General features: G+C 51.3%; 2 protein-coding genes across 4 annotated transcripts in view; one reads left to right on the top strand and one right to left on the bottom strand.

Annotated features, from left to right (window-relative positions):
• The window catches only part of LOC132817363 (uncharacterized), a 38,211-nt gene extending 33,993 nt beyond the window's left edge, over positions 1-4,218 (bottom strand). The window contains exons 1-3 of one of the 3 annotated variants that reach the window (XR_009644871.1): positions 3,977-4,218; positions 2,548-2,753; positions 53-150 (exon numbers count right to left, since the gene is read on the bottom strand). The gene's annotated coding sequence lies outside the window, so the exon portion shown is untranslated. Of the gene's footprint in view, positions 1-52; positions 151-2,547; positions 2,754-3,976 lie in introns of those variants that run through there. The other 2 variants (XR_009644870.1, XM_060827775.1) reach the window with 2 other exon arrangements.
• A 1,330-nt stretch (positions 4,219-5,548) lies between these two features.
• LOC132817687 (natural resistance-associated macrophage protein 2-like) overlaps positions 5,549-27,974 on the top strand; it is a 112,518-nt gene continuing 90,092 nt past the window's right edge. The window contains exons 1-2 of the mRNA XM_060828189.1: positions 5,549-5,628; positions 6,360-6,419. The gene's annotated coding sequence lies outside the window, so the exon portion shown is untranslated. The remainder of the gene's footprint in view (positions 5,629-6,359; positions 6,420-27,974) is intronic.

Below are 27,974 nucleotides of genomic sequence, written 5' to 3'. Positions count from 1 at the left end.
TCCAGACGCTCCCACATACTGCAGCTGCAAAACATCACCCAGCATAACACCGTGAGCATATATTGTTTAATTGGATTTTTAGTGATTCAAGGAGGTCTTGACCTTAACAGACACAGAACGTTGTTGGAAACTCAGTACATCTGGCAGCATCTATTGGAAAGAGAAACAGAGTTAATGTTGAATTGAAATAAAACAAAGGAAACTGATTGAGGTGGCTGTGATAAGTTGGAGAATGTTACTTAAAGGTACAGTGGAAAGGCAATGGCAAACATTTAAAGATCACAATAATTGCTCATTCCTGTCTGGCACAAAAACAAAATGGTAACGGTGGTCAAATCTTGGGTTAGAAAGGAAATTAGAGATAGTATTAGATCCAAGGAAGGGACATACAAGTTGCCCAGTAAAAGCAGCAGCCCTGAGGACTGGGAGCTGTTAGATTCCGGTAAAGGGAGACAAATGGTTTGATTAAGAAGGGGAAATCAGACCAGGCTTGCAGGGAAAAGAAAAATTGACTGTAAAAACTTTTACAGCTCTGTGAAACGATAATAGAACATAGAAAAGTACAGCACAGAACAGGGCCTTAGGCTCCCGATGTTGTGCCGAGGATTAAGCCTAATGTAAAATATAGTAATTTATCCTACACACCCCTCAGCTCACTGCTATCCATGTGCATGTATGGCAGTTGCTGAATAAAGATTACTGAAGGTAAATGTAGATTCCTTATATCAGAAACAGGGGATGGTATAATGGGGAACAGACAGACAATAAAATAGGTAAATGTATATGTTAAACTTCACAAAGAAGATAACAAATACTATTCAGGAATAAGGGGTAACACAGGCTCTAGTGACAGAGAGGAGCTGAAGGAAATCACAGTGCCTCAGTGTTACCCCACAGTACCAGGGACCAGGGTTCAATGCCATTCTTAGGCGACTCTCTGTGTGGAGTTTGCACATTCTCCCTGCGTCTCTGTGAGTTTCCTCCAGGTGCTCTGGTTAGGTGGATTGGCCATGCTAAATTACCCACCGTGTCCAGGCTAGGTGGAATAGCCTAATGTGGTGTTACAGGGAATGGGTGAGATGTGTTCCCATGGTTGGTGTGGACTCAATGGGCCAAATGCCCTCGTTCCACACTATAGGGATTCCACGATCAGCATCAGTGGAGAAATTGAGGGATTGAAGACCAATAAAAATCCCCATGGGGGATTTGATCATCTACATCCCAGGATACTCCAGGAAGTGGCTGTAGAAATAGTGGATACGTTGGTGCTGATCGTCCAAGATTCTTTATTCTGTAGTAGTTCCTCTAAAGTAGAGGGGAGCTAATGTAACCCCACTACTTAACCAGGGAGGCATGGAGGAGACCAGCAATTATAGACCAGTGAGTCTGAAATTGTTATTGGGATAAATACTAGACTGAATAGCCAGTGACAGGATCAGACAGAGACAGCAGGGATTTACAAAAGGGAAATCACACTGACAAATGTAATGGAGTCCTTCAGGAAAGTAGCTAGTACAGCTGATCAGTGGGAGCCTGTGCATGGGGCTTTGGATTTTCAGAAGGCTTTTGATAAAGTCCCAGGTCAGAGTTTCATATGTAACATGAAACCACATGGGATCGGGGCTAATGTATTGAGATGGATAGAGAACTGGTGGCAGACAGGAAACAAAGAGGAGGAATAAATGGGTCTGTTCCTGAGTGGCTGGCACTGACTAGTGTGATACCAGGGGGTCAGTGATAGGACGAGTAAAAAGTGAGGTCTGCAGATGCTGGAGATCAGAGCTGAAAATGTGTTGCTGGTTAAAGCACAGCAGGTTAGGAAGCATCCAAGAAACAGGAAATTCGACGTTTTGGGCCAGAGCCATTCCTGATGAAGGGCTCTGGCCCGAAACGTCGAATTTCCTGTTCCTTGGATGCTGCCTAACCTGCTGTGCTTTAACCAGCAACACATTTTCAGCGTCAGTGATAGGGCCCCAGCTATCCCCAATATACATTAATGATTCAGATGAGGGAACTGAATGTAATACCTCCAAATTTTCAGCCACCACAAAGCTGGGTGGGAGGGTGAGCTGAGAGGAAGGTGCAGAGATGTTCCAGTGGGATTGGGACAGGCTGAGGGAGTGGGCAAATACACGGCAGGTACCGGATAATGGGGATAGATGTGAGGTTACCCACTTTGGGAGCAATAACAGGAAGGTGGATGATGTTCTGAATGGAGATAGATTGGGAATGGGGAAGGTGCAGTGAGACCTGGGCCCTGATGAAGGGCTTATGCCCGAAACGTCGAATTTCCTGTTCCTTGGATGCTGCCTAACCTGCTGTGCTTTAACCAGCAACACATTTTCAGCTCTGATCTCCAGCATCTGCAGACCTCATTTTTTACTTGTACATCAGATACTGACAGTGAGCATTGTAGGTGCAGCAGAAATGGGACACTGGCTTCATGGTGAGAGATTTGAGTACGGGAGCAGGGATATCTTACTGCATCAAGTCAGGGCCTTGGAGAGACCAGCCCTGGAATATTGTGTACAGTTTGGGTCTCCTTACCTGGGGAAGGATGTTCTTGCTGTAACAGGAGTACAGTGAAGGTTTCCCAGACTAATTCCTGGGATTGCAGCACTGATGTATGTGGAGAGACTGGAATAGTCTCTCCAGGAGTTTATAAGAGTGGGGGGAGTTTCATATAAAGGTATAAAATTCACGCAGGGGCATCTTTTTCCCCCAGAGGGTGGTGCGAGTCTGTAACTGACTGCCTGTGAGAGTGGGAGAGACAGGAACCCTCATCACACTGAAGGAGGATTTCGATGTGCACCCCCCCACACCCCCATCCCCCCACACCCCCCATCCCCCCACTCCACCCACCCTGACACCCCCCCCCAACCCCCCCACCCCCCCCATCCCCCACTCCCCCACCCCCCCCATCCCCCACTCCCCCACCCTGACACCCCCCCACCCACCCCCCCACACCCCCATCCCCCCAACCCCCCCACCCTGACACCCCCCCCACTCCCCCCCCCCCCACACCCCCCCACCCCCCCCCCATCCCCCCACCCCCCCCACACCCCCACTCCCCCACCCTGACACCCCCCCACCCCCCCACACCCCCATCCCCCCCACCCCCACCCTGACACCCCCCCCACCCCCCCATCCCCCCACTCCCCCGCCCTGACACCCCCACTCCCCCACCCCGCCACCCCCCCACTCCCCCACCCCGACACCCCCCCCCACCCCCCCACCCCCCCATCCCCCCCCCACTCCCCCACCCTGACACCCCCCCACCCCGCCACAGCCCCACCCCCCCACCCCGCCACCCCCCCACACACCCACCCCGCCACCCCCCCCCTCCCCCACCCAGTCATTCCAAGGCAGGCAAGGCTACGGCCAAGTGGGGAAATGGGGTTACAATCGGGAGGTGGCTGTTTTGGACTGGCCAGTACACAATGGGCTGAAGGGCCTTTTTCTGTGCTGTAGATCTCTGAGACTTTATGAGAACCAGACAGGGTAAACACAGGAAGGATGGTCCTAAAGGTGGGGGGAGTCCAGAACCAAGGGGTCACGTTGAAGTGGACTGAGGTGACACTTCACCTGAGGAAGGAGCAGCAGTGATTTCAAATAAACCTATCGGACTGTAAGCTGGTGTCATGTGACTTCTGACCTTGTCCACTCCAGTCCAACATTGACCCCTCCACATTTAGGACTGGGATGAGGAGACATGTCTTCACCCGGAGAGCGGGGAGCCTGTGGAATTCTCTGCCACAGGAAGTACTTGAGGCCAAAGTATTGAATGTTTTTAAGGAGGAGTTGTTTGGGAAGTTGTTGTTGGCTGGCGCACAAATGGCCTTTTGCTGTATACAGTAGACCATTGTGTCTTTATGTTTCGAGTCAGGTAAAGTCATACCAGGGGCCATCTGGCACTGACTCCACCTCCAACATTTGATAACAACAGAATATTTGGAGAAACTCTGTGTGAACGTACCTGTGATATCACTGTTTCCATTTTGAAATAAGAAGGAACCCTCAGTGAATTCTCGCTGTATTTTCCACTGTCAGCCTCTGAGTGAAGTTCTGATTGTTCCGGAACAGGGGCTGAGAGCTCTGTTATTCAGGTGACCCGAAGACTGTCACACAGGTAAGCACGCTCCCTCCCAGAGGAACAAGCCCAGGCATGTCTGCTGCAGAGGGAATCAAGCCAAGTAGACAAATCCCCTGGACACAAAGGAGTGGTGTCCCCACCTGCCACACGTGACATCACTCAACCTGTCACTCAGCAGAAACCAGCTCAAACCTGCTCCCCCCCCATCCCACTTCTGACAGTTCCCAAACCAAGCAGGCCTTTACAAAGCTGTTATATCACAGAAACAGATCACTTGACACAACCGATCTATCCTATTGTTCTTGCTGCACCTCCCTGTCATTCTATACCATCCAAGCCCACCAAATATTCTCTGACTGTTTGTCCCACACTCAAGGAAACACAGGAAATGACATGAATAAAATGGAATCCTGTCCACCATCTACAAGGCACAAGTCAGGAGGGTGATGGAATACTCCCCACTTGCCCTGGATGGGGGCAGCTCCAACAACACTCAAGAAGCTCAACACCATCCAGGACAAAGCAGCCACTTGATTGGCACCACATCCACAAACACCCCCTCCCTCCCCCCACCCACACTCAGTAACAGCAGTGTGTACCATCCCCTCCCTCCCCCCACCCACACTCAGTAACAGCAGTGTGTACCGTCCCCTCCCTCCCCCACCCACACTCAGTAGCAGCAGTGTGTACCATCCCCTCCCTACCCCCACCCACACTCAGTAACAGCAGTGTGTACCATCCCCTCCCTCCCCCCACCCACACTCAGTAACAGCAGTGCGTACCATCCCCTCCCTCCCCCACCCACACTCAGTAACAGCAGTGCGTACCATCCCCTCCCTCCCCCACCCACACTCAGTAACAGCAGTGTGTACCATCCCCTCCCTCCCCCACCCACACTCAGTAACAGCAGTGTGTACCATCCCCTCCCTCCCCCCACCCACACTCAGTAACAGCAGTGTGTACCATCCCCTCCCTCCCCCCACCCACACTCAGTAACAGCAGTGTGTACCATCTACGAGATGCTCTGCAGAAACTCCCCAAAGACCCTCAGGCAGCACCTTCCAAACCCACACCCACTTCCATCGAGAAGGACAAGGGCAGCAGATCCATGGGAACACCACCCCCTGCAAGTTCCCCTCCCAGCCCCTCACCATCCTGACTTGGAAATATATCGCCATTCCTTCAGTGTCACTGGGTCAGAATCCTGGAATTCCCTCCCTAAGGGCATTGTGGGTCTACCCACAGCACATGGACTGCAGCGGGTCAAGAAGGCAGCTCACCCCCACCTTCTCAAGGGGTAACAACGCCCACATTCCATGAATGAATAATAAAATTGTTCCAGGAGGAGGAGCCTGCTCCATTTATTAATTTTTAAGAATGAGTTTTAAATGCTCAGCAACATCCTCTGACTGAAGTCAGCCCCGGGCCACAGGATACTGGATCCAACAGGATCGAGCCAAGGCACAGAGTCACAGCGAGAAGCTGCAAACAGCAGCTACACGGTGAGACAGGGAATAGCTCAGGAAGTAACAACGGTGAGTAACAAAGGCAGTATATTCATCATGGGTGAGTTTAATATGCATTCAATTGTATGGGTGGCACGGTGGCACGGTGGTTAGCACTGCTGCCTCACAGCGCCAGAGACCCGGGTTCAATTCCCGACTCAGGCGACTGACTGTGTGGAGTTTGCACGTTCTCCCCGTGTCTGCGTGGGTTTCCTCCGGGTGCTCCGGTTTCCTCCCACAGTCACAAAGATGTGCAGGTCAGGTGAATTGGCCATGCTAAACTGCCCGTAGTGTTAGGTAAGGGGTAAATGTAGGGGAATGGGTCTGGGTGGGTTGCGCTTCGGCGGGTCGGTGTGGACTTGTTGGGCCGAAGGGCCTGTTTCCACACTGTAAGTAATCTAATCTAATCGATATAGTCAGATTGACCGAGAATGCGCATTCAGACAATGTATTTGGGACATTTATGGATGTGACCAGGAACTTTGGATCTGGTGATGTGTAGTCAGGCACATTTAATAAATGATCTAAGGGTAAGACATTCCCGAGGGAACAGTGACCATAACCTGGTTAAATATAGTGACCATATCCTGGTTAAATATAGCATTCAGTTACAGAGGGGGGAAGGATGTGACTATGCGAAAAAATGCAGTCAAGCTGGCAGCAGAGAGCAGGATGGGGTGGGAGTTCCTGAGCTCAGGGAGGAGCTGGTCTACTCAACCTCCTTTCCCCTTATTTGTTTCTCTGTTTCTTTTCTCATACAGTAACGACATTTACCCTCAGGTGGAGAGTTCAGACAGCCTCAGTGTTCCCAGAGTACGGGGGTGAGTGTGTGTTCCGGGGATGGGGGTGGGTGTGAGTTCCCGGGGGATGGGGGGTGAGTGTGTGCTCAAGGGGGATGGGGGTGGGTGTGTGTTCCCGGGAGATGGGAGACTGTGTGTTCGAGGGAGATTGGAATGAGTGTGTGGTCCGGGGGATGGGGGTGAGTGTGTGTCCCAGGGGATGGGGGTGAGTGTGTGTCCCAGGGGATGGGGGTGGGTGTGTGTCCCGGGGGATGCAGGTGGGTATGTATTCCTGGGGGATGGGGGTGAGTGTGTGTCCCAGGGGATGGGGGTGGGTGTGTTTCCCGGGGGATGCAGGTGGGTATGTATTCCTGGGGGATGGGGGTTAGTGTGTGTCCCAGGGGATGGGGGTGGGTGTGTGTTCCCGGGGGATGCAGGTGGGTATGTATTCCTGGTGGATGGGGGTTAGTGTGTGTCCCAGGGGATGGAGGTGGGTGTGTGTCCCAGGGGATGCAGGTGGGTATGTATTCCTGGGGGATGGGGGTTAGTGTGTGTCCCAGGGGATGGGGGTGGGTGTGTGTTCCCGGGAGATGCAGGTGGGTATGTATTCCTGGGGGATGGGGGTTAGTGTGTGTCCCAGGGGATGGAGGTGGGTGTGTGTCCCGGGGATGCAGGTGGGTATGTATTCCTGGGGGATGGGGGTGAGTGTGTGTTCCTGGGGGATGGGGGTGAAGGTGTGTTACCAGGGGATGGGGGTGGGTGTGTGTTCATGGAAGATGGGGGTGGATGTGTGTCCCAGAAGATGGGGGTGGGTGCGCGTTCCCAGAGGATGAGTGTGAGTGTGCGTTCCCGGAGGATGGGGGTGGGTGTGTATTCCCAGGGGATGCAGGTGGGTGTGTGTTCCTGTGGGATGGGGAGGGTGGGTGTCCTCAGGGAATGGGAGTAAGTGTGTGTTCCCGGAGAATGGAGGTGAGTGTGCATTCCAGGGGGATGGGGGTGAGTGTGTATTCCCAAAGGATGGGGTTGGGTGTGTGTTCCCGGAAGATGGAGGTGGGTGTGTGTTCCAGGGGATGCAGGTGGGTATGTATTCCTGGAGGATGGGGGTGAGTGTGTGTTCCCGGGGGATAAGGGAGGGAGTGTGTTCCAGGTGGATGGGGGTGGGTGTGTGTTCCCGGGAGTTGGGGGTGAGGTTGTGTTACCAGGGGATGGGGGTGGGTGTGCGCTCCTGGAGGATGGGGGTGGGTGTGTGTTCCTGTGGGATGGGAGTGGGTATGTATCCTGGGGGAATGGGGGTGAATGTGTGTTCCCGGAGGATGGAGGTCGGTGTGTGATCGTGGAGGATGGGGGCGGGTGTGTGTTCCAGGGGATGGGAGTGGGTATGTGTTCCTGGGGGATGGGGGTGGGTGTGTATTCCCGGAGGATTGAGGTGGGTGTGTGTTCCCAGCAGATGGGGTTGGGCGTGTGTTCCCGGGGGATGGGGGAGAATGTGTGTTCCCAGGAGATGGGGGTGGAAGTGTGTGTCCGGGAGATGGGAGTGGGTATGTGTTCGTGGGGGATGGGGGTGGGTGTGTATTCCCAAAGGATGGGGTTGGGAGTGTGTTCCCGGGAGATGGGGGTGGTTGTGTGTTCCTGGGGAATGGAGGTGGGTTTGTGTTCCCGGGAGATGGGGGTGGGTGTGTGTTCCTGGGGAATGGGGGTGGTGATGTGTTCCCACAGGATGGGGGGGAGTGTGCATTCCTGGAAGAGGTGATCTGATCGAGGTATGCAAGGTAATGAGAGGCATGGATAGAGTCATTAGCCAGAGACTTTTCCCCGGGGCAGGATGGACTGGTACGAGGGGTCATAGTTTTAAGATATTAGGAGGAAAGTATAGAGGGGATAGAGGAAGATTCTTTATGCAGAGAGTTGTGAATGCATGGAGTGCGTTGCCAGCTGTGGTGATGGAAGCAGAGTCATTCGGAACATTTAAGCGACTGCTGGACATGCACATGGAGAGCAGGGAGTTGAGGGCTGCGTAGGTTAGGTTATTTTATGTTATATTAGGAATAATCCTCAGCACAACATTGTGTGTGGAAGGGCCTGTTCTGTGCTGTTCTTTTCCATGTCCCATGCTCTAAGAGACATGGTTGGGAAAAGTTCAGAGGGGTATGTGCCAAAAGCAGGCAAATGGAACTAGTTTAGTTTGGGATTCTGGTCAGCATGGATAAATCGGACTGAAAGGTTCTGTGACTAAATGACTCTATAACCCAGAGAGAGCATCCATGAGGAACTGTGGGCCACCAACAGCACCAGGACTGTACTCCAGCACAATCTGTAAGCTCATGGCCCGGCATATCCCCCACTCAACCATTACCACCAAACCAGGGGATCGACCCGGGTTCAATGGAGAGTGCAGGAGGGTCTGCCAGGAGCAGCACTGGGCAGACCCGGAGGTGAGGTGTCAGCCTGGTGAAGCTACCAAACAGGACTACTTCCACACCAAACAGCATAAACAGCAAGTGACAGACAGAGCTAAACGATCCCACAACCAATGGATCAGATCGAAGCTCTGCAGTCCTGCCACACCCAGTGGTAAATGGTGGTGGATGATTAAACACTGGAGCAGGAGGCTCCACAAATCCCCCCACCCTCAATGATGGAGGAGCCCAGCACATCAGGGCAAAGGTTAAGGCTGAAGCTTTCCCAGCAACCTTCAGCCAGACGTGCCAAGTGGGTGACCCACCTCAGCCTCCTCCAGTGGTCCCCATCGTCACAGACACCAGTCTCCAGCCAATGGGATTCACTCCACGTGATATCAAGAAACAGCTGCAGACACTGGATACTGTAAAGGCTATGGGCCCTGACAACGCTCCAGCAATAGTACTGAAGACGTGTGCTCCAGAACTTGCCTCTCCCCTCGCCAAGCTGTTCCAGTCCAGTTACAACACTGGCAATGTGGAACATTGCCCAGGTCTGTCCTGTACAGAAAAAGCAGGACAGATCCAACCCGGCCAATTCCTGCCCCATCAGTCTCCTCTCGATCATCAGTAACGTGATGGAAGGGGTCAGTAACAGAGTTATCAAGCAGCACCTGCTCAGCAATAACCTGCTCAGTGACGCCCAGTTTGGGTTCCCCCAGGGTCACTCAGCTCCCGACCTCATTCCAGCCTTGGGTCAAACATGTTTCAGCTGGAAAACTCAGACGAGTAGAGGGATCTTGAGGAGTTTGTCCACAGATCCCTGAAGGTGGCTGGACAGGGTAATAGGGTGGGTACAGTGGCAGATGGGATACCTGCCTTTATCAGTCAATGCATCGATTACAAGAGCAGGGGGGTGATGTTGGGGCTGTACAGAACTTTGGTTAGACCACAGCTGGAGTACTGTGTATAGTTCTGGTCCCCACACAATGGGAATGATGGGATAGTACTGGAGGGGGTGCAGAGGGAGACTCACCAGGATGGTGTCTGGGATGGAGCATTTCAGCGATGGAGAGAGGCTGGATAATCTTGGAGTGTTGTCTTTAAAGCAGAGAAGGTTGTGGGTGGGGTTAGGGGTGTGTGGGTACGAGACCTGATCGAGGTGTATCATATGATGAGGAGCATGGACAGGGGGGCTGCTGCTGTTCCCTTTTGTCAAATGGTCAATAATGAGGGGGCATAATTATAAATGGAAGACAGGACGCTTCAAGGGGATTTTAGGGTTAGGATTTCTCATCCAGAAGATGGTGGGGATCTGCAATGCCCTGTCTGGGAGGGGAGTTGAGGTGGGAAACCTCACAACTTTTAAAAAGGACTTGAACGAGCATTTGAAATGTCATAACATTCCAGGCAATGAGCCAAGCGTGGGAAACTGAACAGGCACCTTCAGTACTGTGAATATGAACCAGGGGCAGCCTCTCCCCTGGTTGGAGTCATACCCGACACAGAGGGAGATGGTTGTGGTTGTTGGAGGGTCAGTCATCTCAGCTCCAGGACATCTCTGCAGGAGTCCCTCAGGGGAGTGTCCTAGACCCAACCATCTTCAGCTGCTTCATCAATGACCTTCCCTCCATCAGAAGGTCAGAAGTGGGGATGGTCCCCGATGATTACACAATGTTCAGCCCCATTCCCCTCTCCTCAGGGACTGAAGGACCTTCATGTTCATTCACACATGGGGCCGAGGATTGGACTGGAACCAGTTACCCTCAGGTTCCAGGCCTGGGGTGAGCTGATATCACCTCTGATCACATCCAGCTATTAGCAGCAGACTCAAGCATGGCTTTCAAAACGAAATTGTATAATTACTTGGAAAAAATAGCAACATTCAAGAAACACCAGGAGAAATACAGGAATAGGAAGGGAATAGAGGGATATGAACCCTGTAAAGGAGGATAGTTTCAGTACGGGAGGAGAAAACGTGTCAGCGCAGAGTTGAAGAGCCTGTTCCTGTGCTGTCTTGTTCTTTGTTTTAAGTGTATTTGCAGAACTTGTGAGGAAGGCAGAAGTCGGATACCTGCACTTGCTGAGAGCCAGCAGAGACTTGCTCCTGTCATATTGTTAGTACTGTATATAGTGATTCATCGCTGACTGAGTCTCTGTCACTAGTCACTGTCTGAGGTTGAACAAGCCGACAGTCAACCTTGGTCTCATTGTGACTCAGAAAATAATCCGAATGTGGAACTCTCTTCCCCAGGAAGTGGTTGTGAAAAGTAGCTTTAACTGATTTCAAAAGGAAACAAATCTGAGAGAGAGCAGAGAACAGAGAGGGATTTGGAAAATCTCAGAAGGTGTAACTAAAACAGGAGGTGAATGATGTCTAATAACAACAGCACAGATCAGATGGGCTGAATGGCCTCCTTCTGTGCTGTAGTATCAATGGAAGTTTGTGTAACTCTGAGATGAACTTTGAACCACATTTCCACACAGTCGATAGGTCTGATTATTTTCACTTCCTCAACATGACCCAGCGTACAGCTCATCAGCTGCTAAAACCCGCACCAACTCCATTGTAACTGTTCAGTTTGACCATCCTACCTGGTCACCTGTTAGCCTGACCTCCAGCTCGCCGGGACTACAGGTGAAGAGCTTGTTGTCTGTACTCCACACAGCAAGCACTCCATCCTTTTCCGGTACATCTGTTTCATCATTGTTTGAGATATGGCATCATGCACCAGGTCCTGTCCCCATGTCACTCACTGACCCCTCACTACAGCCCCTCTGTCACTGACTGTGCCCTCACTACAGCCCCTCTGTCACTCACTGCCCCCTCACTACAGCCCCTCTGTCACTCACTGTGCCCTCACTACAGCCCCTCAGTCACTCACTGTGCCCTCACTACAGCCCCTCTGTCACTCTCTGTGCACTCACTACAGCCCCTCTGTCACTCACTGTGCCCTCACTACAGTCCCTCTGTCACTCACTGTGCACTCACTACAGTCCCTCTGTCACTCACTGTGCCCTCACTACTGCCCCTCTGTCACTCTCTGTGCCCTCACTACAGTCCCTCTGTCACTCACTGCCCCCTCACTACAGCCCCTCTGTCACTGACTGTGCACTCACTACAGCCCCTCTGTCACTCACTGCCCCCTCACTACAGTCCCTCTGTCACTCACTGCCCCCTCACTACAGCCCCTCTGTCACTCACTGTGCCCTCACTGCAGCCCCTCTGTCACTGACTGTGCACTCACTACAGCCCCTCAGTCACTCACTGTGCCCTCACTACAGCCCCTCTGTCACTCTCTGTGCCCTCACTACAGTCCCTCAGTCACTCACTGTGCACTCACTACTGCCCCTCTGTCACTCACTGTGCCCTCACTACAGCCCCTCTGTCACTCACTGTGCCCTCACTACAGCCCCTCTGTCACTCACTGTGCCCTCACTACAGTCCCTCTGTCACTCACTGTCCCCTCACTACAGTCCCTCAGTCACTCACTGTGCACTCACTACAGCCCCTCTGTCACTCACTGCCCCCTCACTACAGTCCCCCTGTCACTCACTGTGCCCTCACTACAGTCCCTCAGTCACTCACTGTGCCCTCACTACAGTCCCTCAGTCACTCACTGTGCACTCACTACAGCCCCTCTGTCACTCACTGTGCACTCACTACTGCCCCTCTGTCACTCACTGTGCCCTCACTACAGCCCCTCTGTCACTCACTGTGCACTCACTACTGCCCCTCTGTCACTCACTGTGCCCTCACTACAGTCCCTCTGTCACTCACTGTGCACTCACTACAGTCCCTCTGTCACTCACTGTGCACTCACTACTGCCCCTCTGTCACTCACTGTGCCCTCACTACAGCCCCTCTGTCACTCACTGTGCCCTCACTACAGTCCCTCTGTCACTCACTGTCCCCTCACTACAGTCCCTCAGTCACTCACTGTGCACTCACTACTGCCCCTCTGTCACTCACTGTGCCCTCACTACAGCCCCTCTGTCACTCACTGTGCCCTCACTACAGTCCCTCTGTCACTCACTGTCCCCTCACTACAGCCCCTCAGTCACTCTCTGTGCCCTCACTACAGTCCCTCTGTCACTCACTGTGCACTCACTACAGCCCCTCTGTCACTCTCTGTGCCCTCACTACAGTCCCTCTGTCACTCTCTGTGCCCTCACTACAGTCCCTCAGTCACTCACTGTGCACTCACTACTGCCCCTCTGTCACTCACTGTGCCCTCACTACAGCCCCTCTGTCACTCACTGTGCCCTCACTACAGCCCCTCAGTCACTCACTGTGCCCTCACTACAGTCCCTCAGTCACTCACTGTGCACTCACTACAGCCCCTCTGTCACTCACTGTGCACTCACTACTGCCCCTCTGTCACTCACTGTGCCCTCACTACAGCCCCTCTGTCACTCACTGTGCACTCACTACAGTCCCTCTGTCACTCACTGTGCACTCACTACTGCCCCTCTGTCACTCACTGTGCCCTCACTACAGCCCCTCTGTCACTCACTGTGCCCTCACTACAGTCCCTCTGTCACTCACTGTGCCCTCACTACAGTCCCTCAGTCACTCACTGTGCACTCACTACAGCCCCTCTGTCACTCACTGTGCACTCACTACTGCCCCTCTGTCACTCACTGTGCCCTCACTACAGCCCCTCTGTCACTCACTGTGCACTCACTACTGCCCCTCTGTCACTCACTGTGCACTCACTACAGCCCCTCTGTCACTCACTGTGCACTCACTACTGCCCCTCAGTCACTCACTGTGCACTCACTACAGCCCCTCTGTCACTCACTGTGCACTCACTACAGCCCCTCTGTCACTCACTGTGCACTCACTACTGCCCCTCTGTCACTCACTGTGCCCTCACTACAGCCCCTCTGTCACTCATTGCCCTCACTACAGCCCCTCTGTCACTCACAGTGCACTCACTACAGTCCCTCTGTCACTCACTGTGCCCTCACTACAGCCCCTCTGTCACTCCCTGTGCACTCACTACAGTCCCTCTGTCACTCACTGTGCACTCACTACTGCCCCTCTGTCACTCACTGTGCACTCACTACAGCTCCTCTGTCACTCACTGTGCCCTCACTACTGCCCCTCTGTCACTCACTGTGCCCTCACTACTGCCCCTCTGTCACTCACTGTGCCCTCACTACAGTCCCTCTGTCACTCACTGTGCCCTCACTACTGCCCCTCTGTCACTCACTGTGCCCTCACTACTGCCCCTCTGTCACTCACTGTGCCCTCACTACAGCCCCTCTGTCACTCACAGTGCACTCACTACAGCCCCTCTGTCACTCACTGTGCACTCACTACTGCCCCTCTGTCACTCACTGTGCACTCACTACAGTCCCTCTGTCACTCACTGTGCACTCACTACTGCCCCTCTGTCACTCACTGTGCACTCACTACAGTCCCTCTGTCAGTCACTGCGCCCTCACTACAGCCCCTCTGTCACTCACTGTGCCCTCACTACAGCCCCTCTGTCACTCACTGTGCCCTCACTACATCCCTCTGTCACTCACTGTGCCCTCACTACTGCCCCTCTGTCACTCACTGTGCTCTCACTACAGTCCCTCTGTCACTCACTGTGCCCTCACTACTGCCCCTCTGTCACTCACTGTGCCCTCACTACAGTCCCTCTGTCACTTACTGTGCCCTCACTACTGCCCCTCTGTCACTTACTGTGCACTCACTACAGTCCCTCTGTCACTCACTGCCCCCTCACTACAGTCCCTCTGTCACTCACTGTGCCCTCACTACAGTCCCTCTGTCACTCACTGTGCCCTCACTACAGTCCCTCTGTCACTCACTGTGCCCTCACTACAGCCCCTCTGTCACTCACTGTGCCCTCACTACAGTCCCTCTGTCACTCACTGCCCCCTCACTACAGTCCCTCTGTCACTCACTGCCCCCTCACTACAGTCCCTCTGTCACTCACTGTGCCCTCACTACAGCCCCTCTGTCACTCTCTGTGCCCTCACTACAGCCCCTCTGTCACTCACTGTGCACTCACTACAGTCCCTCTGTCACTCTCTGTGCACTCACTACAGCCCCTCTGTCACTCACTGTGCACTCACTACAGTCCCTCTGTCACTCTCTGTGCCCTCACTACAGCCCCTCTGTCACTCACTGTGCACTCACTACAGCCCCTCTGTCACTCACTGTGCACTCACTACAGCCCCTCTGTCTCTCACTGTGCACTCACTACAGTCCCTCTGTCACTCACTGTGCCCTCACTACAGCCCCTCTGTCACTCACTGTGCCCTCACTACAGCCCCTCTGTCACTCACTGTGCCCTCACTACAGTCCCTCTGTCACTCTCTGTGCCCTCACTACAGCCCCTCTGTCACTCACTGTGCACTCACTACAGCCCCTCTGTCACTCACTGTGCACTCACTACAGCCCCTCTGTCACTCACTGTGCACTCACTACAGCCCCTCTGTCACTCACTGTGCCCTCACTGCAGCCCCTCTGTCACTCACTGTGCACTCACTACAGCCCCTCTGTCTCTCACTGTGCACTCACTACAGCCCCTCTGTCACTCACTCTGCCCTCACTACAGTCCCTCTGTCACTCACTCTGCCCTCACTACAGTCCCTCTGTCACTCACTGTGCCCTCACTACAGCCCCACTGTCACTCACTGTCCCCTCACTACAGTCCCTCTGTCTCTCACTGTGCACTCACTACAGTCCCTCTGTCACTCTCTGTGCCCTCACTACAGCCCCTCTGTCACTCACTGTGCCCTCACTACAGCCCCTCTGTCACTCACTGTGCACTCACTACAGTACCTCTGTCACTCACTGTGCCCTCACTTCAGTCCCTCTGTCACTCACTGCCCCCTCACTACAGCCCCTCTGTCACTCTCTGTGCCCTCACTACAGTCCCTCTGTCACTCACTGTGCCCTCACTACAGTCCCTCTGTCACTCACTGTGCACTCACTACAGTCCCTCTGTCTCTCACTGTGCCCTCACTACAGCCCCTCTGTCACTCTCTGTGACCTCACTACAGCCCCTCTGTCACTCTCTGTGCCCTCACTACAGCCCCTCTGTCTCTCACTGTGCCCTCACTACAGCCCCTCTGTCTCTCACTGTGCCCTCACTACAGTCCCTCTGTCACTCACTGCCCCCTCACTACTGCCCCTCTGTCACTCACTGCCCCCTCACTACAGCTCCTCTGTCACTCACTGTGCACTCACTACAGTCCCTCTGTCACTCACTGTGCACTCACTACAGTCCCTCTGTCACTCACTGTGACCTCACTACAGCCCCTCTGTCACTCACTGTGCACTCACTACTGCCCCTCTGTCACTCACTGCCCCCTCACTACAGCTCCTCTGTCACTCACTGTGCACTCACTACAGCCCCTCTGTCACTCACTGTGCACTCACTACAGTCCCTCTGTCACTCACTGTGCCCTCACTACAGCCCCTCTGTCACTCACTGTGCGCTCACTACAGTCCCTCTATCACTCACTGCCCCCTCACTACAGCCCCTCTGTCACTCACTGTGCCCTCACTACAGCTCCTCTGTCACTCACTGCGCCCTCACTACAGTCCCTCTGTCACTCACTGTGCCCTCACTACTGCCCCTCTGTCACTCACTGTGCCCTCACTGCAGCCCCTCTGTCACTCACTGTGCCCTCACTACTGCCCCTCTGTCACTCACTGTGCACTCACTACAGTCCCTCTGTCACTCACTGTGCCCTCACTACTGCCCCTCTGTCACTCACTGTGCCCTCACTGCAGCCCCTCTGTCACTCACTGTGCACTCACTACAGCCCCTCTGTCACTCACTGTGCCCTCACTACTGCCCCTCTGTCACTCACTGTGCACTCACTACAGTCCCTCTGTCACTCACTGTGCACTCACTACAGTCCCTCTGTCACTCACTGTGCCCTCACTACTGCCCCTCTGTCACTCACTGTGCACTCACTACAGTCCCTCTGTCACTCACTGTGCACTCACTACAGTCCTTCTGTCACTCACTGCCCCCTCACTACAGCCCCTCTGTCACTCACTGTGCCCTCACTACAGTCCCTCTGTCACTCACTGTGCACTCACTACAGTCTCTCTGTCACTCACTGTCCCCTCACTACAGCTCCTCTGTCACTCACTGTGCCCTCACTACAGTCCCTCTGTCACTCACTGTCCCCTCACTACAGCTCCTCTGTCACTCACTGTGCCCTCACTACAGTCCCTCTGTCACTCACTGTCCCCTCACTACAGCTCCTCTGTCACTCACTGTGCCCTCACTACAGTCCCTCTGTCACTCACTGTGCCCTCACTACAGTCCCTCTGTCACTCACTGTCCCCTCACTACAGCTCCTCTGTCACTCACTGTGCCCTCACTACAGCCCCTCTGTCACTCACTGTCCCCTCACTACAGCTCCTCTGTCACTCACTGTGCCCTCACTACAGTCCCTCTGTCACTCACTGTGCCCTCACTACAGCTCCTCTGTCACTCACTGTGCACTCACTACAGTCCCTCTGTCACTCACTGTGCACTCACTACAGTCCCTCTGTCACTCACTGTGCACTCACTACTGCCCCTCTGTCACTCACTGCCCCCTCACTACAGCCCCTCTGTCACTCACTGTGCCCTCACTACAGTCCCTCTGTCACTCACTGCCCCCTCACTACTGCCCCTCTGTCACTCACTGCCCCCTCACTACAGCTCCTCTGTCACTCACTGTGCACTCACTACAGTCCCTCTGTCACTCACTGTGCACTCACTACAGTCCCTCTGTCACTCACTGTGCCCTCACTACAGCCCCTCTGTCACTCACTGTGCACTCACTACTGCCCCTCTGTCACTCACTGCCCCCTCACTACAGCTCCTCTGTCACTCACTGTGCACTCACTACAGCCCCTCTGTCACTCACTGTGCACTCACTACAGTCCCTCTGTCACTCACTGTGCCCTCACTACAGCCCCTCTGTCACTCACTGTGCACTCACTACTGCCCCTCTGTCACTCACTGCCCCCTCACTACAGCTCCTCTGTCACTCACTGTGCACTCACTACAGCCCCTCTGTCACTCACTGTGCACTCACTACAGTCCCTCTGTCACTCACTGTGCCCTCACTACTGCCCCTCTGTCACTCACTGTGCCCTCACTACAGTCCCTCTGTCACTCACTGTGCACTCACTACTGCCCCTCTGTCACTCACTGTGCCCTCACTACAGTCCCCCTGTCACTCACTGTGCACTCACTACTGCCCCTCTGTCACTCACTGTGCCCTCACTACAGTCCCCCTGTCACTCACTGTGCACTCACTACTGCCCCTCTGTCACTCACTGTGCCCTCACTACTGCCCCTCTGTCACTCACTGTCCCCTCACTACTGCCCCTCTGTCACTCACTGTGCACTCACTACAGTCCCTCTGTCACTCACTGTGCCCTCACTACAGTCCCTCTGTCACTCACTGTGCACTCACTACAGCTCCTCTGTCACTCACTGTGCCCTCACTACTGCCCCTCAGTCACTCACTGTGCACTCACTACAGTCCCTCTGTCACTCACTGTGCCCTCACTACAGTCCCTCTGTCACTCACTGCCCCCTCACTACTGCCCCTCTGTCACTCACTGCCCCCTCACTACAGCTCCTCTGTCACTCACTGTGCACTCACTACAGCCCCTCTGTCACTCACTGTGCCCTCACTACAGTCCCTCTGTCACTCACTGTGCACTCACTACAGTCCCTCTGTCACTCACTGTGCCCTCACTACTGCCCCTCTGTCACTCACTGTGCACTCACTACAGTCCCTCTGTCACTCACTGTGCCCTCACTACTGCCCCTCTGTCACTCACTGTGCACTCACTACAGTCCCTCTGTCACTCACTGTGCCCTCACTACTGCCCCTCTGTCACTCACTGTGCACTCACTACTGCCCCTCAGTCACTCACTGTGCCCTCACTACATCCCTCTGTCACTCACTGTGCCCTCACTACAGCCCCTCTGTCACTCACTGTCCCCTCACTACTGCCCCTCAGTCACTCACTGTGCACTCACTACAGTCCCCCTGTCACTCACTGTGCACTCACTACTGCCCCTCTGTCACTCACTGTCCCCTCACTACTGCCCCTCAGTCACTCACTGTGCCCTCACTACTGCCCCTCTGTCACTCACTGTGCACTCACTACAGTTCCTCTGTCACTCACTGTGCCCTCACTACAGCCCCTCTGTCACTCACTGTGCCCTCACTACAGTCCCTCTGTCACTCACTGCCCCCTCACTACTGCCCCTCTGTCACTCACTGCCCCCTCACTACAGCTCCTCTGTCACTCACTGTGCCCTCACTACTGCCCCTCTGTCACTCACTGTGCCCTCACTACAGTCCCTCTGTCACTCACTGCCCCCTCACTACTGCCCCTCTGTCACTCACTGCCCCCTCACTACAGCTCCTCTGTCACTCACTGTGCCCTCACTACTGCCCCTCTGTCACTCACTGTGCCCTCACTACAGCTCCTCTGTCACTCACTGTGCCCTCACTACAGTCCCTCTGTCACTCACTGCCCCCTCACTACTGCCCCTCTGTCACTCACTGCCCCCTCACTACTGCCCCTCTGTCACTCGCTGTGCCCTCACTACAGTCCCTCTGTCACTCACTGCCCCCTCACTACTGCCCCTCTGTCACTCACTGCCCCCTCACTACAGCTCCTCTGTCACTCACTGTGCCCTCACTACAGTCCCTCAGTCACTCACTGTGCACTCACTACAGTCCCTCTGTCACTCACTGTGCCCTCACTGCAGCCCCTCAGTCACTCACTGTGCCCTCACTACAGCCCCTCTGTCACTCACTGGGCACTCACTACAGCCCCTCTGTCACTCACTGTGCACTCACTACAGTCCCTCTGTCACTCACTGTCCCCTCACTACAGCCCCTCTGTCACTCACTGGGCACTCACTACAGCCCCTCTGTCACTCACTGTGCACTCACTACAGTCCCTCTGTCACTCACTGTCCCCTCACTACAATCCCTCTGTCACTCACTGCTTTCTGGTTACACACTCTGTGGGGCAAAAAGCTGTTTGTTTTAGTCCACAGGACAGTAAGAAATAGGACCGGGACAAGACCAATTAGCCCCTTAGCCTACTCCATCATTCAACTGGATCATGGCTGATCTGATATTCCCCACGTCAACTTTCCAGATTTTGCCCCATAGTTCTCCGACTGATCTATCTCAGCATTAAATATCCGCGCGGACTCTGCCCCCACAGTTCCCTGTGGTCAGGAGTTCCAAAGACTCTCAACCCTCTGAGCGAACGAATCCCTCCTCACCTCGGTCTTCAGTTGGTGCCCCTTTTCCCTGAGTCTGTGCCCTCTGTCCCAGACTCTCCCATGAGGGGAAGCTTCCTCTCAGCATTGACCCTGTCAAACTCCTTAAAGATCCGATGTGTTTTCATGAGATCACCTCTCGATCTTCAAAACCCCAGGGAGTACAGTCCCAACCTGTTTAGCCTCTCATTGAGTCATAGATTCACAGAGGTATACAGCATGGAAAAAGACCCTTCGGTCCAACCCATCCATGCTGACCAGATATCCCAACCCAATCTAGTCCCACCTGCCAGCACCCGGCCCATATCCCTCCAAACCCTTCCTATTCATATACCCATCCAGATGCCCCTTAAATGTTGGAAATGTACCAGCCTCCACCACATCCTCTGGCAGCTCATTCCATACACGTATCACCCTCTGTGTGAAAAGTTGCCCCTTAGGTCTCTTTTATATCTTTCCCCTCTCACCCTAAACCTATGCCCTCTCGTTCTGGACTCCCCCACCCCAGGGAAAAGACTTTGCCTATTTACCCTATCCATGCCCCTCATGATTTTGTAAACCTCCATAAGTTCACCCCTCAGCCTCCGACGCTCCAGGGAACACAGCCCCAGCCTGTTCAGCCTCTCCCTGTAGCTCAAATCCTCCAACCCTAACAACATCCTTGTAAATCTTTTCTGAAACCTTTCAACTTTCACATCTTTCCAATAGGAAGGAGACCAGAATTGCACGCAATATTCCAACAGTGGCCTAACCAATGTCCTGTACAGCCCAATATGACCTCCCACCTTTGGTCAGAAGTCAATCACTCCATACCAGGGATCATTCTAGTGAACCTCCTCTTAATTGCTTCCAATGAAATGATACCTTTCCTGAAATAAGAGGACCAAAACTGCTCACAGTGCTTCCGCTGTGGTCTCCCCAACACTGTGTACTGTTTGCAGTAAGCCTTCCTTATTCTTATGCTCCAACTTCCTTGAAATAAGGGCCAACATTCCGTGACCCTTCCTGATTACCTGCTGCCCCGTGAGCTAGTTTCCTGTATTTCATGTACAAGTCCCCCCCACCCCCCCCAGCCCTTCTGTGTTGCAGCTTCCTGCAGTTTCTTTCCATTTCAGTAACACTCCATTCATCTGTTCTCCCTTCCAAAATGAACGGCTTCATATTTTATATTTTATATTCTGAACAAGATCACAGGACCTGAAACGTTAACATGATCTCTTCCACAGACACTGTCACACCTGCTGAGCTTTTCCAGCAATTTCTGGTTTTGTCTCTGGTTTCCAGTATTGGCAGTTTTTTTTTCACATTTTCTCACATCATCAATATCAACCAATACCTATCAATATCGCTCTGTAAATTGTTTTTGACAAACAAAATCATGACGACGTAGCCACATTTCATCTGAACTCCATCTCTAAACTCGCTGACAACGTCACTGCTGTAGGCTGGACCCCAGCCAAGGCTGGGACAGAGAACAGGAAAGAGACTGAACACTGAGAACACGGGGGGAAGGGAACAATCTCTCCCTCAACATCAGCAAAATGAAGGAGATGCTCATTACCTTCAGGAAGCAGAGAGGGGAGGGTACACCCCTGTCTGTATCAGTGAGGCTGAGGGGGAGATGGGCAACAGCATCACGTTCCTGGGAGGGAGGCTCACCCGCAATCTGTCCTGGGATTGATGGTCACCCACAATCTGTCCTGGGAGTGACGTTCACCCACAATCTGTCCTGGGAGTGACACTCACCCACAATCTGTCCTGGGAGTGATGGTCACCCACAATCTGTCCTGGGAGTGACGGTCACTCACAATCTGTCCTGGGAGTGACACTCACCCACAATCTGTCCTGGTCCATCCACATCGATGTGATGGTCAGGAAAGCACTACAACACCTCCACTTCCTCAGGAGGCTAAGGAAATGCAGAATGTCCTCATAGACTCTTATCAAGTTTTATAGATGCACCACAGAAAACATTCTATCTGGATGAATTATGGCCTGGTATATGGCAACTGCTTTGCCCAGGACCATAAGAAATGGCAGAGAGTTGTGAACACAGCCCAGTCTGTCACGCAAACCAGGCTTCCATCCACTGACTCCATTGATACCACTCGCTGCTATGGGAAGGGAGCCGCCATCATCACCGCACCCCGGTTAGAATCTCTCCCACCCTCTTCTGTCTGGCAGATGATACAAAAACTTAAACTCCACACACACCAACAGGTTTAAGAACAGCAACTTCCCTGCTGTTCCTAGATTTCCAATTTTTAAGTGAATATTGACCTTGTTTTTTCTGCACCTTCTCTGCAGCTATAACGTTGTATTCCCCATCCTGTTCCATCACCCTGATGTACTGCATGGTATGATCATCCTGTGCTGCATGGAAACAGAACTTTTCACTGTCCCTAGGTACATGTGACAATAATGCATCAACTCAAAAACTTGCCTTTCCACCTAGATTTGTGTCATCTGTAAATCTGACTCCAGTCTATTCCCTTCCTTTCTCCAAGTTATTAATACAGAGTGTAAACAGCTGCAGTCCCAGCACTGACCCCCGTGAAACCCCACTGCTCATAGGTCAGCCATCCTGCAAAAGAACTCCTTATCCCCATTCCCTGCTCCCTGCTCATGAGCCAATATACTAACATTTCCATTCCAATATACTACTTCCCACACCATATCCAGATCAATATATTCCCAATATAAAAGAGGAGAGGATTGGCAAATCAATTCTGGGAAGGAGTGAAAGGAATAAGGTGGTCATTATGGGGGACTTTAACTTCCCCAACATTGACTGGAAATGCTGTAACTCTAGTACGCCGGATTGATCAGTTTTTGTCCAATGTGTACAGGAGGGTTTCCTGACACAGTATGTCGAAGGGCCAACAAGAGGGGAGGCCACACTGGATCTGGTGCTTGGTTATGAACCAGGCCAGGTGTTTGATTTAGTTGTAGGTGAGCATTTTGGAGAGAGTGACCATAATTCAGTTACGTTTAGTTTAGCGATGGAAAGGGATCGGTACATGCCACAGGTCAAGAGTTATTGATGGGACGAGGGCAATTATAATGTGATCAGGCAAGAATTAGGATGCATAGAATGGGGTAGCAAAATGCAGGGGATGCAGACAATGGAAATGTGGGGCTGGTTTAAGGAACAGATATTGCGTGTCCTTGATAGGTATATCCCTGTCAGGCAGGGAGGAAGTGATAAGGTAAGGGAACCGTGGTTTACAACAGAAATTGCATTTCTTGTTAAGAAGAAGAAGGAGGTTTATGTGTTGATGAGACGAGATGGTTCAGATGAGGCAATGGAGAGTTATAGATCAGGTGGGAAGGATTTAAAGAGAGAGTTAAGAAGAGCAAAGAGAGGACATGAGCAATCTTTAGCAAATAGAATAAAGGAGATCCCTAAAGCTTTCTATTGGTATGTGAGGAATAAAAGGATGACTAGGGTAGGAATAGGGCCAGTCAAAGACAGAAGTGGGAAGTTGTGTGTGGACCCTGTGGAGATCGGAGAGGTGCTAAACGAGCATTTCTCATCGGTTTTCACTCAGGAAAAGGAGAATATTGTAGAGGAGAAGAATAATGCACTGGCTATTAAGACTTGAAAGGATTGAGGTTAGTAAGGAGGAAGTGTTATCAATTCTAGAAGGTGTGAAAGTAGATAAGCCGCCTGCTCCAGATGGGATTTATCTGAGTGTTCTCTGGGAAGCTCGGGAGGAGATGACAGAGCCTTTGGCTTTGATCTTTGAGTTGTCATTGTCTACAAGTTTCATACCAGAGGACTGGAGGATTGCAAATGGTGTGGTCTTGTTCAAGAAGGGCAGTAGAGATGAGGGACTCGAGGAGAGATGACCCAGGTAATTATAGACCAGTGAGCCTAACTCCTGTTGTAGGAAAGGTTTTAGAAAGGATTATGAGAGATATGATTTATAATCATCTAGCAAGCAACAGTATGATTTCAGATAGTCAACACATTTTCATCAAGGGCAGGTCGTATCTCACAAACCTCATTGAGTTTTTTGAGAAGGTGACCAAGCATGTAGATGAGAGTAGGGCAGTTGACGTGGTTTACGTGGACTTCAGTAAAGCCTTTGATAAGGTTCCACATAGTAGGCTGTTGGAGAAAATGCAGAGGCATGGAATTGAGAGTGATTTAGCAGTTTGGATTAGAAACTGGCTTTCTGAAAGAAGGCAGCGAGTGGTGGCCGATGGAAAATATTCAGCCTGGAGTCCGGTTACTAGTGGTGTACCACAAGGATCTGGTTTGGGACCACTGCTAAACAGTGACTTGGACAAAAGCCCAGATGGATGGATTAGTAACTTTGCAGATGACACTAAATTCGGGAGAGTAGTGGACAATGTGGAAGAATGTTACAGGTTGAAGGGGGACTTCGATAAACTGCAGAATTGGGCTGAGAGGTGGCAAATGGAGTTCAATGCAGCTAAATGTGAGGTGGTGCACTTTGGGAAGAATAACAGGAAGACAGAGTACTGGGTCAATGGAAAGATTCTCAGTAGTGTGGATGTGCAGAGGGATCTTGGAATCCATGAGTTCTGGAGCCACAATATCAAGCTGCAACTATACAAAATGCTGGTGCGGCCACACTTGGAATATTGTGTATAGTTCTGGTCCCCATATTTCACGAAGGATGTGGAAGCATTGGAAAAGGTGCAGAGGAGATTTACCAGGATGTTGCCTGGTCGGGAGGGAAGGTCTTATGAGGAAAGGCTGAGAGACTTAGATCTGTTCTCATTGGAGAGAAGAAGGCAAAGAGGGGATTTGATAGAGACATACAAAACGATCAGAGGATTAATAGGGTGGACAGTGAGAGTCTTTTCCCGAGGATGATGACGTCAGCGTGTACGAGGGGACATAATTACAAATTGAGGGGTGATAGATTTAAGGCAGATGTCAGAGGCAGGTTCTTTACCTCAGAGAGTGGTAAGGGCGTGGAATGTCCTACCTCCCAATGTCGTTAACTCAGCCACATTAGGGAGATTTAAACAATCCTTCGATAAGCACATGGATGATAATGGGATAGTGTAGGGGGATGGGCTTAGATTAGTTCACAGGTCAGTGCAACATCAAGGGCTGTTGCATTGCTCCATGTTCTATGTTCTACCTCCCACACCATATCCTGTCCAATATACCACACCCACACCATATCCCTTCCAATATACTACCCCCAAACCATATCCATTCCAATATACCACGCCAGCACCATATCCACACCAATATACAACCTCCCACACCATATCCATTCCAATATACTACCCCCACACCATATCCATACCAATATACTACCTCCCACACCACATCCATTCCAATATACAACCTCGCACACCATATCCATTCCAATATACTACCCCCCACACCATATCCATACCAATATACTACCTCCCACACCATATCCATTCCAATATACAACCTCGCACACCATATCCATTCCAATATACTACCCCCACACCATATCCATACCAATATACTACCTCCCACACCACATCCATTCCAATATACAACCTCGCACACCATATCCATTCCAATATACTACCCCCCACACCATATCCATACCAATATACTACCTCCCACACCATATCCATTCCAATATACTACCTCCCAGACCATATCCATTCCAACAAACAAACTCCCACACCATATCCATTCCAATATACTCCCTCCCACACCATATCCATTCCAATATACTACCTCCCACACCATATCCATTCTAATATACTGCCTCCCACATCATATCCATTCCAATATATTACCTCCCACACCATGTCCAGACCAATATACAACTTCCCAGATCACAAAGTGATGTGGCACTTTGTCAGACGCATTTGAGGAGTCAAAATACACCAGACCCGTTGATTCGTCTGCCACCATCCGGTTGAGACTTCCTCAAAAAACTCTCATAAATAAGTCAGGCACAATGACTCTGTCATGCTGACTCTGCTTGGTTGGATCATGAATTTCGAAATGTTCCATTATTGCTTCCTTAATAATTGATTCAAATACTTTTCCAGTAATAGATGTGAGGTGAATGGCCAATAGTTCCCTGGTTTTTGCCTCCCTCCCCGTTTTGAATACACTTTGTGCCAAACATTAAGAATGAACGGCCAAAACCTACAAATGATGTAAAGAAAATAAAAATGCTTTTGCTTTCAAAAATAATCTTTTGGCTAATATTGTTTTCCAAATGTCAACCTCTGCAGAGAAATCAGGCTCATTTTTCTTTCTTCCTGAGAGACGACAGTCTGTATTTTGGGAATAAACAGATAAACGTTGCAAATGGAGGGAATGTAGCTGAAGATAAATGACATGCTGTGTATGTACAGAAGCTTGTGTTCAGACACTGGCATAGACATGATTCACTCAACTGATCCCACGTCTGGAGGGACTGTCCTTTGAAGAAAGGTTGAGTAAGTTGGGTCAGTACTCATTGGAGTTTAGAAGAATGCGAGATGACCTTATTGAAACTCATAATATTCTTCGGGGGCTTGACGGGGTAAATGTGAAAAGGTTGTTGCTCTTATGGGAATGTTTAGATGGCACAGTCTCAGAGTGAGCAGTGGAGGAAATCTTCTCTCGGAGGGGAGTGAATCTGTGAAAATCTTTACTATAGAGGGTTGTCGAGGCTGGGGCATTCAGTATATTGAAGATTGTGCAATTTGAATTCATTTAGAAAGAAATCTGAAGTTGCGAATCTAATAGTGATCACAAAACCTGAGTTGATTGTTGGGGAAAACCCATCTGGTGCAGTTTCAGGAAGGAAACTGCTGTTTTCACCTAACGTGACTCCAGACCCACAGCAATGTTGGCGGCTCCCAGCGGCTCTCTGAAATTGTCCAACAAATCCTTGGGTTGTAACAATTAATGATAATGATAAAAGAAAGTTAAACTGGCCTGACCACATGATCCCGATTCTGTCATCAGTTAGGGACAGCTGGTGTGGAGGTTTCTGATATGATTGTGATTCAGAAACTTGAATTTCAAAGTGGACACAGCTTTAGGTTTGGCTGCTTTTCTGCATTGTGTGGATTAAGGAGGCGGGACTTGGTTGATTTCTGAGTTCTGTGAGAGAGGTATCAAAGTATCTGAACATGTGGTAATCTACATTTGATTATGAAACTGTGAACTGAATAGACTAGTGCTTTAGAAAGGAAAGGGCAGAAGAAGGAAAAATAAATTGTATTGATTCCTCGCAACAAAGTTCTCTGTGACACAAAGAGACAGAGAAAGCAACCCACTTCTTTAGAAAAACAGAATTATCCCGAGGGTTTCTGTCAGTGAAAATAGGGCTACGCCAGCAATGGGACTGTTAGCTTAGAGCATTCCAAAACAGTTTGAGGAGAAAAGTCATCCTAGATGATTTAATGCCAGAAAATAAATGTTCCAGAAACGGAAGGCTATGGAAGAGGAGTTTAAAAGAATCCCTGTTAACGAATATGTGAGTTGTGGTCGTGATTTGTTTAAGGATCTCAGGAAGAGACAGTGACAAAAGAATTATGGAGTGAATGTGGAAGCTTGCCAGAAAGAAACTAATTACAACTATGCCAACTGAGGCAGGAACTGGAAAGTGGTAACAGGGTGACCTTTCATTGAGGCTTGAGTATCTGAAAGGTTGTTGTTGAGGGTAAAAGGATTGAATCAAAATTCTCTGATATTTGGTGTAGTACCGATGCAACCAGTTCTTGTGGAATGTAAAATATTTTATTTTTCTTCTCTGTGTGTTAAACATTGATGCTCTTTTCTTGAACAGTTTGCTGGCAGATTCATGTGAGAATGTTCAGTGACTAAGAACCACAGTCACTAAATTATAAAAGTAAAACATATGATCTATCAAGTGTAAAAACCACATTATTTTCTTTTCTTTATTTTTGCACTGCTGCCTTAAATTAGAAAA

Source organism: Hemiscyllium ocellatum, chromosome 7 (genome assembly GCF_020745735.1).
Source record: "Hemiscyllium ocellatum isolate sHemOce1 chromosome 7, sHemOce1.pat.X.cur, whole genome shotgun sequence".
NCBI classification, from domain to species: domain Eukaryota; kingdom Metazoa; phylum Chordata; class Chondrichthyes; order Orectolobiformes; family Hemiscylliidae; genus Hemiscyllium; species Hemiscyllium ocellatum.
The sequence above is the reverse complement of the archived record's forward strand: the minus strand, read 5'-3'. Positions and strand labels throughout refer to the sequence as shown.